Genomic DNA, 15,985 nt, shown 5'->3' with positions numbered 1-15,985 from the left:
ATGGATCCCGTGAAATACATCTTTGAGAAACCGGCCCTCACGGGATGAATCGCTAGGTGGCAGGTACTACTATCTGAATTTGATATTGTGTACGTCACCCAAAAGGCGATAAAGGGAAGCACCTTGGCAGATTATTTGGCCCAACAACCCCTCCAAGATTATCGGCCGATGCACCCTGAGTTCCCAGATGAAGACATCATGGCCCTATTCGAAGAGAAGTGGACGCACGAGGATATAGACAAATGGATTGTTTGTTTCGATGGGGCATCTAATGCTTTGGGCCATGGAGTAGGGGCAGTCCTTGTATCCCCAAATGATCAGTGTATTCCTTTCACGGCCAGGCTAGGTTTCGATTGTACCAACAGTATGGCCGAATATGAAGTGTGCGCCCTTGGGACTCGGCATTGGTAATACGCCAGTTGAGAGGAGAATGGGAAACTAGGGATCCAAAGTTGATACTCTATCAAACTCATATCTTGAAGTTAGCTGAATTCTTTGACGACATTTCTTTCCACCACATACCTCGAGAAGAGAACCAAATGGCCGATGCATTGGCCACCTTGGCATCCATGTTTCAACTTTCCCCACACGGGGATCTGCCGTACATTGAATTCAGATCTCGGGGCAAGCCGGCACATTGTTGTGCAATAGAGGAAGAGCGAGATGGGAAACCGTGGTATTTCGACATCAAACAATATGTTGAGAACAAAGAATATCCACCAGGGATTTCCGACAATGACAAAAGAACGTTAAGGAGATTGGCTACTGGTTTCTTTGTGAGTGGTACCATCCTGTACAAACGAAACCACGACATGACCCTCCTGCGATGCGTAGATGCCAAAGAGGCGAACTACATGATTGAGGAAATCCACGAGGCTTCATTTGGGACACATGCCAATGGGCATGCTATGGCCAGGAAGATCCTTAGAGCAGGTTATTACTAGCTCACTATGGAAAGCGATTGTTGTGTCCATGTAAGGAAATGCCATAAATGTCAAGCGTACGCCAACAATGTCATGTCCGCCCCTTGGCCTTTTTCCATGTGGGGGATAGATGTCATTGGGGCCATTGAACCCAAAGCTTCGAACGGTCATCACTTCATTCTCGTGGCAATAGATTATTTCACCAAATGGGTCGAAGCGGCTTCTTATACCAATGTCACGAGGAGTGTGGTGGTCAGATTCATAAAGAAGGAATTGATTTGTCGATACGGACTCCCTATGAAGATCATTACTGACAATGGCCCCAATCTGAACAACAAAATGATGCAGGAAATGTGTGGGGATTTCAAGATCCAGCATCATAACTCCACCCCCTATCGGCCAAAGATGAACGGCGTTGTGGAGGCTGCAAATAAAAATATTAAGAAGATTATTCAGAAGATGACGGTGTCATACAAAGATTGGCATGAGATGTTGCCTTTTGCCCTGCATGGATATCGAACCTCGGTACGAACTTCTACTGGGGCAACGCCATATTCCTTGGTTTATGGGATGGAAGTGGTACTCCCATTTGAGGTAGAGGTCCCTTCCCAAAAGATATTAGCGGAATCAGGTCTAGAAGAATCAGAATGGGCTCAAACACGCTACGACCAGCTCAACCTTATTGAAGGTAAGCGTTTGACGGCCATGAGCCATGGGTGCCTGTATCAACAAAGAATAAAGAACGCGTTCGACAAGAAGGTATGCCCGTGCAAATTCAATCAGGGGGACCTTGTCCTGAAAAAGATATCCCACGCTGTTAAAGATAATCGAGGGAAGTGGGTCCAGAATTACGAAGGGCCTTTCATTGTGAAGAGGACTTTTTCTGGGGGGGCTCTGGTGCTCACCAACATGGATGGCGAGGAGCTACCCTCGCCCATGAACTCTGATGTCGTTAAGCGATATTACGCTTGAAATCTGGGGCAATTGAGGAAACCGCTACATGCTCTTTTTATTTTTGTGTTTGTGTGTTCTTCTTGGTTTCCTCCAGGGATTCCTGTCCGCTGTAATTGCCTCGTCACAGTTCTTTAAAAGAAGAGAACACGGGTCCAAGGCTTCAGTCCTCACTTTCATTTAAACCATGTGCAGTTTGTAATAACCTAAGCCCTTTCGCTCAGTTCATGGGGTGCCCCAAGTGCTTAATTAAAACTGAACCTAACCAGCTTTCACTAAAAAGATTATTGCATTGAAAACATTCATGCATACGCATACGCATGCATATTTTGTGATAACAAGGGCAGGATCATCTTAGGCAACGGTCAGAGGTCGAGACAAGGTTAAAGGCAAAAACCAATCAAGGTAAGACGACGACGCGGTCACGATTTGCCACGCATTGTTGTTTCCTACTTTCAGGTACTTATGGACGGACACAAGGAGAGGCTAGGGTCACGACCAATAGGTCGTCATCCTTTGCCTAGCCCGAGACCAACAGAAAGCGCCGCTGCAAAGCAGCCTAGTATCCTTTAAAAATCTTCGGTAGTTATTACTGTTGTGTCTTTAAAGTAAATATTAAATGCCTAATCTACCCTAAGAGGGGTTTGAGTAAGCAAATGCCGATCCACAGAAAGCATTATTTATTTCCTCCTAAAAAAAGTACAGAATAGCTCGCCTGGGCGAGCACCCCCTGTACGAAAATAGTTAAAAAAAGGGGAGGGGGAAGGTTTCTGCACTCAAAAAACTTCCCCCCTCACTCAAAAAATGCCAACACCACGGGAATTGAGGATTTTCACCCCTAGGCCACTATTTTTGTGCTTTTGCTTCCATTCTTAGTGTTGCTACCCACTCCATCAAGTAAGTATCTCATTCTTGAGCTTTCAAGCTTTCCATTGATGTATCTTGGTCTTCTTTTGGTGCTCTAAATTGTGTGAATATGCCCAAGTCTATGGGGCAATTTTGGCTTTGTTTCATGCTTGATTGGTGTGAGTTAGGGGTTTGTATGGGATGGCCCTAGGCCTATGTTGCATTCTGGAGTAATGGGGGATGCCACATTGCCCCCATTCTCTTGCTATTCATGCCAAAACATGCGCCCACCAAGTGCTCAGTGAAATGCCTCAATGACATATGGGCATGGTTTTGTAAGCTTGGGATTGTGGGACTGTTTTATATGTATAGGGACAGCATGAAGGATTTAAAATGAGTGCCCGAATGCGATTCTAGGCCTAGGAACCCAAGCTTTTAATTTCAATACAAGGAAGCATGACTTACGCCTAGGAATCTAAGTTTTGGTTTTGAATGTAAAAAGGCATAAATATTAGGACATGTTTGAGAGGTTTTTATTAGAATTTAAATTTGGCTGCCCCATGAGGAATACCTTGCACCTAGGTAGCATGGAAAATACCTTTCAACGGTATGTATATATGTGAATATATGTAGAACGAAAATGCCTTGCAAAGTGTGTGAATATATGGCATAAAAATACCTTGCAAAGTGTGAATGAATAGCAAATAATGCATTTCAAAAATCTGTATGTGTAGGATAGGTAGCGTAAAAATGCCTTTCAAAATATGTATATTTGTGGATAGGTAGCATAAGGAGCCTTTCAAAAAATGTACCCATGTCAAAAATGGCACGAGAATGCTTCCCAAATGAATATATGATGTGGAATTGCCTTTCAAGTGTAGATAGATGACATAAAAGTTCCTTCTCAAATAAATGCAAGTATGTGCATGACATGAGTTTGGCTCTCCAATGTGCATATATAAACAAATATGAAACAACAAAAATGTATATGTTAATAAAATACTCCAAATATGCGTGGGTAGTTTGTGGTAGCAAAATACTTAGGATATGAACATGTGTAATTTTGACACAATACCTTGAGCATGCGTATATGTATTCTTTCCAAAAAAATATATATGTGTGGTAACTAGAATGTTTTGAATATCCTTGTATGTTGATATAAATAGTAGGATATTTTACGCATATGCACGTTGGTAAATGTTCTTTTTAAGGAAATGTGTGCACAAGTTTGTTCTAAATCGAAAAGATTAGCATACCGTTTTTTCTTTAAAGTAGCATTTCCTTGTAAACTAAACTTTCCAAATGTTTGTCCTCGCAGGAAATGGCTCCGAGAAAACTTTCCGCAACGAGATCTAGGAAGGACTCCGCGACTGAAGGGACCAGTGTCGCCCCTGAGTTTGACAGCCATCATTTCAGGAGTGCTGAGCACTAGCAGCGTTTCGAGGCCATCAAAGGATGGTCGTTCCACCGAGAGAGACGCATCCAGCTCAGGGACGATGAGTATGCAGATTTTCAGGAAGAGATAGCTCGTCGGCGTTGGACATCGTTGGTCACTCCCATGGCTAAGTTCGACCCAGATGTAGTCCTAGAGTTTTACGCCAATGCTTGGCCCAAGGAGGAGGGCGTGCGGGACATGCGATCATGGGTAAGGGGCCAGTGGATTCCTTTTGATGCAGACGCCCTCAGCCAGTTCTTGGGAGACCCGCTAGTGTTAGAGGAGGGCCAGGAGTGCGAGTATAGTCAGAGAAGGAATCGAGCCGATGGATTTAACGAGGAGGCCATTGCCCAACTGTTATGCATACTGGGTCAGGATTTTGCCCGGACCGCTGTCGGGAGATGGGTGCGGATCATGCGCACCAACATGACCACCTTGACTCAGATGTGGATGACGTTACTGCTCAGCAACGTCCTGCCCAGCGATCATAACTCCGACCTCCCTCTGCCGAAGTGTCAGCTGGTGTATGCCATCCTGACACGGATGAGCGTCCATGTGGCTCAGTTGATCGCTGAGGCCATTTATTTATTTGCAGGTATGCCACCTACCAGGCACCCTCTAGACCCAGATAAGTCTAACAGGGCCCTGGGGTTTCCAGCGTTGATCACGGGCCTCTACCAGTCATTCGGGGTTCCCGTCACACCTAGTAAGGTGATTCGACCGCCGATCACCCGGGCCTTCATTGAGAAGTATTGCACGCCTAGACAGGCGCAGGGTGATGCACTGCAGGCCGCAGATGCACCGCCACCACCTCATCAGGCTGATCCAACTGGGTCATTTGGCATGGAGCGGTATTTGCAGCACTTGGTTCGCCAGCAGGCGGCCAACCATAGGGGGCAGGTGCAGACCCATGAGTGTCTCTACCAGCTCAGCCTTAGTCTACAGAGCTAGGGTTTCGCTCCTTTTGTGTGCCCTACTCTAGATCAGTTCAGGACAGAGGTCGCATGGCCCGGAGATTGGCCTGAGGCCCAGGCAGGGGAGGCGCCCACAGAGGCTCCTGGCGACACGGAGGAGGCCCGCGTCGATGAGGAGATGACAGATTTACTCGATTTCTTGGGAGGGAGCGGAGCCACATGACCAGGGGATCCCCAGATTCATATTTTCTTTTATGTTTCCTCTTTTATCTGTTACATATCCTTTTATTTTTATAACTTGAGGGACTAACGTTAGTTTTGTTTTTTCGATTATCTTTTGTTTTGTGCATACACTTTGTTTGGACTGTTGCGTTAGTGCTTACTTCGTTATTGTCTATAATGTTTGTTGAAATTTCGAAACCTTGTAGAGTTTTCCTTTAGGAACGTCGTCCTAAAAATAAAACGAACAAAAATCATGATAATACCAAGAATAGAAAAAAAGAAAGAGGTGTTGTGAACAAATGTCGTGTCAATATATAAAGAAAAGAAAAAAGATTTTTTTATATATAAAAAGTGTATGAAAAGATTTTGTGTGCGTGTAAATAATGTGTAAAAAGAAATTCTTGTGTGTGAGCAACGAGTGTATATAAAGAAATTTTTGTATAAACCACGAGTGTATGTTGAAAAAACGAAAAAGAAATCTTTGAACAGGAATAGAGTTTGTATATAGACCGTGTTGATATAAAGAGAAAGAGTTTTAATGCGTGTGTATACAGAAAAAGTTTGTCATGTATAGGAATGTAGGTGTACAAAGAAAAGCTTTCTCATAGATGGCGATGGATGTATAGTTTTTGCGAACATAAAAAAATGAAACAAAAGAAAAGAGAAAGAAAGACCTCGAAGGTCGGCATGTTATGGTCATAGGAAGCATAAATCATTCGTAAAGAGCAAACATATCTTTTGGAAACAAGGGACTGACGCTAAGAGTTTATTTTCCAGAATAACTGAGATGAGAATGGATGGATTGAACCGATGAAAGAACATAATTTGGAAATATTGGGTCTACTTGTGTAAATCCCAAGCCTTAGTATCACAATGCCATAAAGTGGATGCTTGAGTACCCACCTAGCTGTAGCCATGACTAATTTTGCACGTTGTTCCCAAATCATCATTGTTACGCGTACCTCGTGGAAATGATATGGAAATTCAACCCGGGACCGACACCTTGACACAAGAATTTATTTTACCCCAGATATCAAAATCAGGCTCGCATGATGAAAAGACCATGTTGAGACACAACCTTAAGCTGCTTTGAACCTTGACCCATGAAAAGAATCCTCATCCTTTCCCCCAAAGAAAAGGACAGCGGAATCTCCTCAAGGGAGAGCGAATAACGAATGCTAAAACCTGAATTCCCAATCAAAGATCGGAAAGGAAGAAATGAAAAGAAAGAAAAGAAAAGGAAAAGAAGGATTCCCGATCGAAGATCGGAAGAAAGTAAAAGGAAAAAGATCGAAGGAAAAACAGAATAATTCCCGATCAATATAGGAAACCAGGAAAAAGAACAGAAGATCTTCTGACCAGATAAATTTTTCGGCAGGGCAAGTGACTGCCGGCAAAGGGAAAACCCATTTTTGAAGTGGTTCTTCCTTTGGGATTGCCATTCAAAGTCGCTCTCGATTGGCGATATCCCGCCCCACATAAACAAAGGGGAAAAGACCGAAACACCCAGCTTCCTCTCCAAAAACACTACCCTCGAGAAAATCCTATTGATCCGTGATCGCGCGTGTGATCTTTTGGTTCGATAGGAAATCATGTGCAAAATAAAGTCATGGTGCAGCTATGGTTTGGAATTAGGGTAAAACACTTACCTGTGTGAGTTTTTAAACACTATGATTGATTTTATTCCCAGTTTCAGTCTGACCCGACGTTTCCCCTGAATGTTCATTTAAAAGCTAAATGTTGGCATCCTGCCCTGCATTTTCGGTTACAAGGAAAATTATTTTTGGCATGAGTATATTGTTTCTCTAAAATGTGGTGCTCTCGTGAATGATTTATTTTTCCTTGCTAAAGCATGTTCGCCTTTTAGGGGAAAGAACCCGGTGGACCATTCAGTCCCACCCTCAAATTTTATCCGGAGTCCCATGAATTGCTTATCATTCATGCATCCTCCACCATCGAGTCTGGAGCCCCACGAATTGATTTCCTAGCGCTGTTCATCTATCCTCCACCCTCAAATCTTATCCGGAGCCCCATGAATTGCTTATCATTCATGCATCCTCCACCATCGAGTCTGAAGTCCCACGAATTGATTGCCTAGCGCTGTTCGTCTATCCTCCACCCTCAAATCTTATCCGGAGCCCCATGAATTGCTTATCATTCATGCATCCTCCACCATCGAGTTTGGAGCCCCACAAATTGATTGCCTAGCGCTGTTCGTCTATCCTCCACCCTCAAATCTTATCCGAAGCCCCATGAATTGCTTATCATTCATGCATCCTCCACCATCGAGTCTGGAGCCCCACGAATTGATTGCCTAGCATTGTTCGTCTATCCTCCACCCTCAAATCTTATCCGGAGCCCCATGAATTGCTTATCATTCATGCATCCTCCACCATCGAGTCTGGAGCCCCACGAATTGATTGCCTAGTGTTGTTCGTCTATCCTCCACCCTCAAATCTTATCCGGAGCCCCATGAATTGCTTATCATTCATGCATCCTCCACCATCGAGTCTGGAGCCCCACAAATTGATTGCCTAGCGCTATTCGTCTATCCTCCACCCTCAAATCTTATCCGAAGCCCCATGAATTGCTTATCATTCATGCATTCTCCACCATCGAGTCCGGAGTCACACGAATTGATTGCCTAGCATTGTTCGTGTATCCTCCACCATCCTATTTGGAGCCCCATGAATTGATTGCCTAGCGTTGTTCATGCATCCTCCGTTATCAAGCACGGAGCCTCTGGTGACTGGAAAATATGATTTTTTTTGTTTATTTTCCCGATCGGTTCCTTCGCCAAACATGTGTATATGTGTATATTATGTTATTGGTGTTTTTTGTTGTTTGTGTTTGTTTTGTGTTGTGCAGAGAAAGAAGAAGGAGAGGCGGAAGTCGTCATAGACTAATCACGGAAAAGGGCGAAGACGGACGAAATCAGTGTTTTATCTTTGCTTTCCTCTTATCTCCGATAAAAGGTAAGTAAAGAGGGGCAACTGCCATACCCTAATTTCATCCGGGGACTATTGTTTGATGGCATGCAACCTTTGGTTGATCGCTTCGAGGTACTTGGCACCCTTTGTTGCACAATACGTGAAGTTCCGAGACATGCCGGAAATCAAAAGGAAGCATTGTTACGCAATCCGTGAAATTCCGAAACATGGCGGAAATCAAAAGGAAGTATTGTTACACAATCCGTGAGTTTTCGTAACATTCCAAAAGCTAAAAAAGGAGTGATTACATGACCCGTAAGGTTCCGTAACCTTACGGAAAGAAAACAAGTATCGTTACGAAATTCGTAAAGTTTCGTAACGTTACGGAAAAAAGAATCACCAAAAAAAGTAAAGGGGGTGTATTTAGTAAAAAAAAAGGGGTTCAAATAGCAACCAGGCCCTCTTGGGCCTTCCAGATTGTTCCTCCAGAAGGCAATTGCTTCTGGAGGAAGCAACCTGGCTCGCCTGAGCGAGCTGAGCTCACCTGGGCGAGCTGGGTGGCAAGCTCCTCCCCTATTTTCCTATAAATAGAGGGAGGAGTGAAGAAGAAAAGGGTTCAGCCTTCTTGGCATTTCGTAATCACTTAAAATTAGTGAGGAAAATTGTTTCCGTGAAGAAAATCCAAGCCAAGGCGCTTCCGTAACGTTTTCGTGGGTGATTTCGCGAAGATTTTCAACCGTTCTTCATCGTTCGTCGTTCTTTCTTCGTCGTTCTTCGGTCTTCAAACGGTAAGTTCCCGAAATCGAACTTTTCAATTCATTCTATGTACCCTTGGTGGTCCCCACTTGTTTCGCGAGCTTTTATTTTCATTTCATTTACTTTCCGTACCCCCTTTTGACATGCTTCAGTCATTTACTTAAGTCATTTTCTCGCCTAATCAAAAAATAAAATAAATTTCCACCGATCATTTGATTTGTAATATCCGTTAATTTCTGTTAAAATGAAATCCGACCGTTTGGTCATGCTGTAACCACGTTGGAAACCAAAAAGAGGTAAAATAATAATATAATAATCAAAAAATATTTTTTAGTAAAATAAACCAAAAAAGCAATCGGACATTTCTCTTTGGGATTTCTCTTTCTTAATTGAATTGACTAATAACTAAAGTGAAACTAAGGCTAAAATCAACTCGCAAAGTCAAGCTCGTCCGCAAAAAATCACTAAAAAGGATTTTAAGGTTCGATACCTCAGTTTTTTCTTACCAAGTAAAAATGGATCATTTTTAAGGTCCAACGCCTTAAAAAGACTACATTCCAAGTAAAAGAATCGCTTGATTTGCCTTTTTAGAAAGAACTACGTAGGTCTGATTTCCTCTTCGATGGAGGGTACGTAGGAGCAAAAGCCCCGCTTTTGTCGACCTCAAAAATAAAAAAGAAATAAAAGGTTTAAATACATAATTTCACACAATCCTAATCTAAGGTTGTTGTCCTTTGGGACAAACGTGAGAGGTGCTAATACCTTCCTCAAACGTAAATACAACTCCCGAATCTGGAATATTCTTCATGACCGGTTTCCTTCGGTTTTTTCGACGTTTTCCACAAATAAACGTTGGTGGCGACTCCGCACATTTTCCTCCTTTGGAAGACGCACCCGTGAGCCTCGCCTCGCTCGCCCGCAAAAGTGTAGGTTACGACACTATAGCTAAAGTCTTTACATTGCAATACAAATAGGAGCATGTGCCTCAGGATAAATGGCTCGATTTACCTGAGAACATGGAGCCAGAATTGGTAATGTTACTGCACAATTACAAAAGTATCTTTAATGTCCTTATTGAATTACCTCCTTCAAGAACTCATAATTATTCCATTCCCCTAATCAAAGATGCCAAACTAGTGAAAGTGGGGCCTTATAGATATCCTCATAGTCAAAAATAGTAGATTGAAACTATGGTCCAAGAAATGCTTGCTACATGCATTATCACTCCTAGCATAAGTCTATTTTCTTCACCTATTATTTTGGTCAAGAAAAAGGATGGAACATGGAGATTTTGTATAGATTATAGAGCCCTAAATGCCATCACTATTAAGCACAACTTTTCAATTCCCGCCGTGGATGAACTCATTGATGAGTTATATGGCTCTAACTATTTTTCCAAACTTGACCTGAGATTAGGTTATCATCAAATACTTGTTGCTGAGGAGGACAGACACAAAACTGCTTTTAGAACTCACTAGGGACACTATGAATGGCTGGTCATGCCATTTGGGCTTACTAATGCCCCAGCCACTTTCCAAAGCCTCATGAATGATGTTTTCAAATATTATTTTATAAAATTTGTTTTGGTTTTCTTTGATGACATATTGGTATATAGCACTACTTGGAAAGAGCATCTATCACACTTGGAGCTAGTTCTTCAATTGATGCAACAAAATTAGTTGTATGCCAAAGTATCCAAATGTTCATTTGGATTATAGTAGGTGGATTACCTGGGACATACAGTTTCAGGTCAAGGATTCGCAATGGATAAAGATAAGGTACAAGTAGTGTTACAATGGCCAACACCTATTACTATCAAACAATTGAGAGGGTTCCTTGGACTCGCTGGATATTATAGGAAATTTATTAAATCTTATGCAGTGATAGTTGCACCCTTGACGGAGCTACTTAAGAAAGATAACTTTATATAGGGAGTTGAAGCAGATGAAGCTTTCACCAAGCTCAAAAAGGCCATCACATAGGCTCCAGTTTTGGCTTTACCAGATTTTTCACAGCCATTCACCTTAGAAACGGACCATTCACCTTAGAAACGGATGCTTCTAGAATTGGTGTAGGTGCTGTTTTGAGTCAAATGCACCATCCTATTACTTATTTAAAAAAAAATTGACTATGAATGCAAAAACAATCAGCATATGCAAGGGAATTCTTTGTTATTATGGCAACCATAGCTAAATTCAAACACTACCTACTTGGTCACAAATTTATCATTAGGACTGATCCAAAGAGCCTCAGATCACTAACTGATCAAGCTGCGCACACTCCTAAGCAACAGAACTGGATACATAAGTTGATGGGTTATGATTTCATAATTGAGTATAAGCCAGAAAAAGAGAATGTAGTTGCTGACTCTCTTTCCAGATCAATTATGATAGCTATATCTCAATCGAAATGGAAATTGATTCCAAAATTGAAGGAAGGTTTGGCATAAGACACACAACTCAGCATAATTATGCAACTTTGTTTGCAAAATAGTCCTCCCAATCCTAATTATTCAGTGTTTGATCAGTTGTTGTATTGGAAGGGTCGTTTGGTTTTACCAAAAAAAGCATGACTTAGTGCAGAAGATTCTGTATGAGTTCCATAGTACATTGTTGGGTGGACACTCAGGCTTCACTAGAACCTTCCATAGGATTGCATCCCAATTCTACTGGTGTGGTATGCAAAAAGACATTAAGGAATTTGTCCAAAAATGTCTCATCTGCCAACAAGCCAAGCATGATACAACAACATTACCTTCTGGGTTGTTAGAGCCCTTACCCATCCTTGACAAAATCTAGGACGATATGACCATGGACTTCATCACTAGCCTTCCTCCTTCCAATGGACATACTATCATTATTGTTGTCATTGATAGACTTTCTAAATATGCTTATCTGTCCAGTTTGAAATCTAACTTTAATAACAAACAAGTTGTTGACTTGTTCATGAAAACTATTGTGAAGTTGCATGGGTTTCCCAAGACAATTGTTTCAGACCGTGATAAGGTGTTTACTAGCCAGTTTTGGCAACAATTGTTTAAGTTAAGTGGTACAACCTTGAAATTAAGCACTGCTTACCATCCTCAAACAGATGGATAGTCTGAGGCTTTGAATAAATGTGTTGACAAGGCAAAGACAGAGACAGTTAACAGAGTCATCCTCAAGGCCTTGCAAACTAGACTCGACAAGTCTAAGGGCCTATGGAAAGAAGAACTCTACAATACTTTGGGCCTACCATTGTACACCCTAGACAACCACCAACGAAACTCCTACCGACTCCAATATGGCACAGATGCCATGATCCCCGTAGAAGTCGGGGAACCATCGACAAGGAGACTACTATTCCAGCAACAACAAAATGAGGAAAATATGAGGGTGGAACTTGAAACCACCGAAGAAGTCCTAGAAATGGAAAAGATTAGAGAAGTTGTCAAACTTCAAGTAGCCAGAAGATACAATACAAAGGTTCAACCATGAGCCTTTCAACCCGACAACCTCGTATGACAAGCCCAAGGTGAAGCCCGAAAAGATCCCCGAGCAAGAAAGCTTGGCCCTAACTGGGAAGGTCCCTTCAGGGTCACAACCAACCTTGACAATAGAGCGTACCAACTACAAGAGCTAGATGACAAATCAATCCCACGAACATGGAATGCCACCCACCTAAAGTTCTATTTCAGCTAACCTACACTCTAAACCCAATATTGTACTTTTCCCCTACTCAAGTCTTTTGTCCCAAAAATAGAAAATCTAGGATTTTGGCTAGGAGGGTTTTTAATGAGGCATATCAAGGGTAACGAAGGGAATATGTACTCAACTAAATACATTGCATAAAATTCTACATCCCTTCCTTTTCACATTGCTCTTATCAAGACAAGAGCATCCATAATCGTACTCCTAATGCTCTTAAAACCCAAGGTCTGCCCTTGGTGAGCCCTTCTTCTAGCATTATGACTCCAGTGCATGCCACCCACAACAAGTGATATGTGCGCAAGAGCACGCTACTACGTCTCTAGTACGTGTCACTTTGTAAAAAGCATATCTGCAAGATCCTACTATTAAGTCTCCAATGTGTGCCACCCACGGCGAGTGGCATACATACAAGAGCATATTACTATCATGACTCCAGTGTAGGAACCCATGGTGAATGACTTGCTGGAAAAGCATATCACCACGGTGACTCTAGTACATGCCACCCACAGCGAGTGACATGTGCGCACGAGCACCCTCCTAAGCCTCCAGTGTCTACCACCCATGGCGAGTGACACACATGCAATGTGGTATTTCAATAAATATGTACTATTTTAATCTCTTTCAATTAAGAATATATTAATCCAACTATTTAAATAAAGATTTCATATACAGCCCACTGCAAAGCTCTATAAGCTTACAAGGCGGAACAATTTAGTAGATAAAAAATGACATATATTAAATGTGATCTTAGAACCACCACAACATAAAAAAAATATACAAATAAAAATAAGCATGGCTTTTTTACATTAAAATTTGAGGTATGAATGTATAGTTCCACCTTAGAATGCTATTTAAATGTCTACAAATAAAACTATGTTTTCTGCAGAAGCCATTGGCCAATGATGCAATTTCTTTTTTGCCTACGAGTTTCACCTTTCCTCAATCACCTTTCCTACTCACATTTGGGTCACTTCAACTCAAGTTTTGCAACTTCCATTGTTGGAGTTGTTATTTCTGCCATATGCTATTGGAAAGTGATGTTTCCCTGTTTAGTGGTTGTCCCGCTTTTTCTTATAATAGTGGCAACTTACACCAAGAAAATGAACAACATATCAACCACCAAAATGTTTTTCCATTATGAAGCTACATCTATCATATAACATGTACATGCATACATAATTAGATTTACATCAATACATGTCTAGTTTTCAATTACAATAGTTCTTCTAGTGTCTTATAAATGTGCATCATGAGACCTAATTTATTTTGTTTTAACAAGCTTTGATGTTGTTATTGCACAAAATATCACAAATAAAAACAATTTATGCTATTGTTGGAGAGTGCTTTGCAACCAAATCCTTCATAGCGAACATGGAAAAACAATATGAAGCATAGGGGAGGTACTTGTGAAGAGAGTTGGGACACGGATGTAGCAAACAGTGAGTTTCTATTCTTGGGTTCTCATTATATGGGTTGGAGTTGTTGTGGTTAGAGCTAGAAGAGCAACCCTGGGAGACATAATAATTGGAGTGATGAGTATTCTCTTTGGTTGCCATGAAAGGAAGAAACCACCTTCGGGATTGTTTAGAATAGAGAAAAGGGTTATTAATTAATGACTAAGTAACAAAATTCTCCTTGTGAATTGCAGATCTCTCACTTATGCAACACTGACATGCAAATGTTTAATCAGGAAAAAGCCACAGGATACAAAGTTTTTCAAGTGATTCAAAGAAAGCCTCTAATAAGTATTGAAACAAAAGGGATGGTACCTAAAAAAATCAAAGGTGACACTAAATTACGATAAGTTTAGTTTTTCTATCCATCACACCCAGAGAAAGCAATCCTTCAAGGATTGTCCTTGTCAATTCCAATAGGAAAGACAATAACACTAGTTCGTAGTAGTGGCTGCGAAAAGTGCACTATTATTTCCTTGGTTAGAGGATTTTATGACCCAGCTAACCATCATGTACTGAATTTTCAATAACGATCCAGCTAACTATCACGTGCAATTCATCTACTCCTCCAATAGGTTCCCTTCAGGGAGGATTCACTGTCACTTCTTTGTCTAATCAGTAGCAGCCCATCTTTGACGACCTCTAAATAATTCTATCTCAAAATTTAACCATTCTTAGAGATTTGCTTTAAAGAGTAAAGTAAGGAGTTATTAATTGAAAAATTAACATTTGATATTCAAACAATGCATATGCATGTATTTAATCAAAAAATCAACCACTCATTTTTTTAATTAATGACTATAACTCCTCTCAATCCCAAAATCTTGTCAATTAGTCTTACATCCAATAGATCGCCTCAATGGAAATAATTGCATACAGTAGCCTAAGCTATCCGGATTATCCTTAAGGGATATAGAAACTAAACCATTTTGAAGGGAATCTTCTAAGAACCCACAATTTGAATCATGAGGTGATGAGGACGCTTTGTCATAACATAGTACCGAAGTTTCTTCAACCAAGTGGTCAAATGCTTGGTTATGTGAGAGAACTCGAGTTGTTTTTGTTTGGGTCAACTAAAGGCAAATCTAGGTAGAACTGGTCAATGTGGGTAAAGGAGGACCAGTAGTATTGCCACAGGCAAGCTGAAGAGTAGGGTATGGATGTTACACAAGACAAACAAGGTGCATGAGTTTAACATCTCAAGTAATTGCTAATATAATCATATTGAATGAGATGTAAATACAAAATTAGATGATAAATAGATAGACTTTACATTGACAATTAATAGTATTGTAGAAGTTAAATATTTGATCGTGTATGCAAATCAATGTTGCCTAGCTTGACAATGCTTAACATATTCTAGGAGAAATTTTTATTGATAATTGCAATATAAAGGATTTCAATCTCAAGTTCCTACGAAAAAATATAGGGTTGTTTTCCAAGGACCATCACTCTTTGCAGGCACCATCAAGGATAAGTTATTAGCGTTGTCTTCCTTAACAATAGTTTCAAATGAAAGGAGTAAAATAATTTTTCTCTTCCTCTTTCATGCATATTCAAAAACAAATGGTGCTCACCACCTAGCTCAACCCTAAACAGAAATAAAAGTTTCACATAGAAATAGAACCCAAGCCCTCTCCCACATCTCCAATAGTGGAGGAAAATTTATAAATTCAGATCCAAATAACACGACAATGCAATGAGAACAAAGCACAAATCGCAAATTAACGAAATAAAAAAGAAAGCCTAGATAATGGAGATGAGAAATCAATCTTGTATGAAGAGAGTGTGCAATTTGAATCAAGAGAGAATGAAGGTTGTAGCCATCGTGAGAGTGTGCAATCTGAATGAAGGTTGTCGTGACT

Source organism: Glycine soja, chromosome 3 (assembly GCF_004193775.1).
Source record: "Glycine soja cultivar W05 chromosome 3, ASM419377v2, whole genome shotgun sequence".
NCBI lineage: Eukaryota > Viridiplantae > Streptophyta > Magnoliopsida > Fabales > Fabaceae > Glycine > Glycine soja.
The sequence above is the reverse complement of the archived record's forward strand: the minus strand, read 5'-3'. Positions refer to the sequence as shown.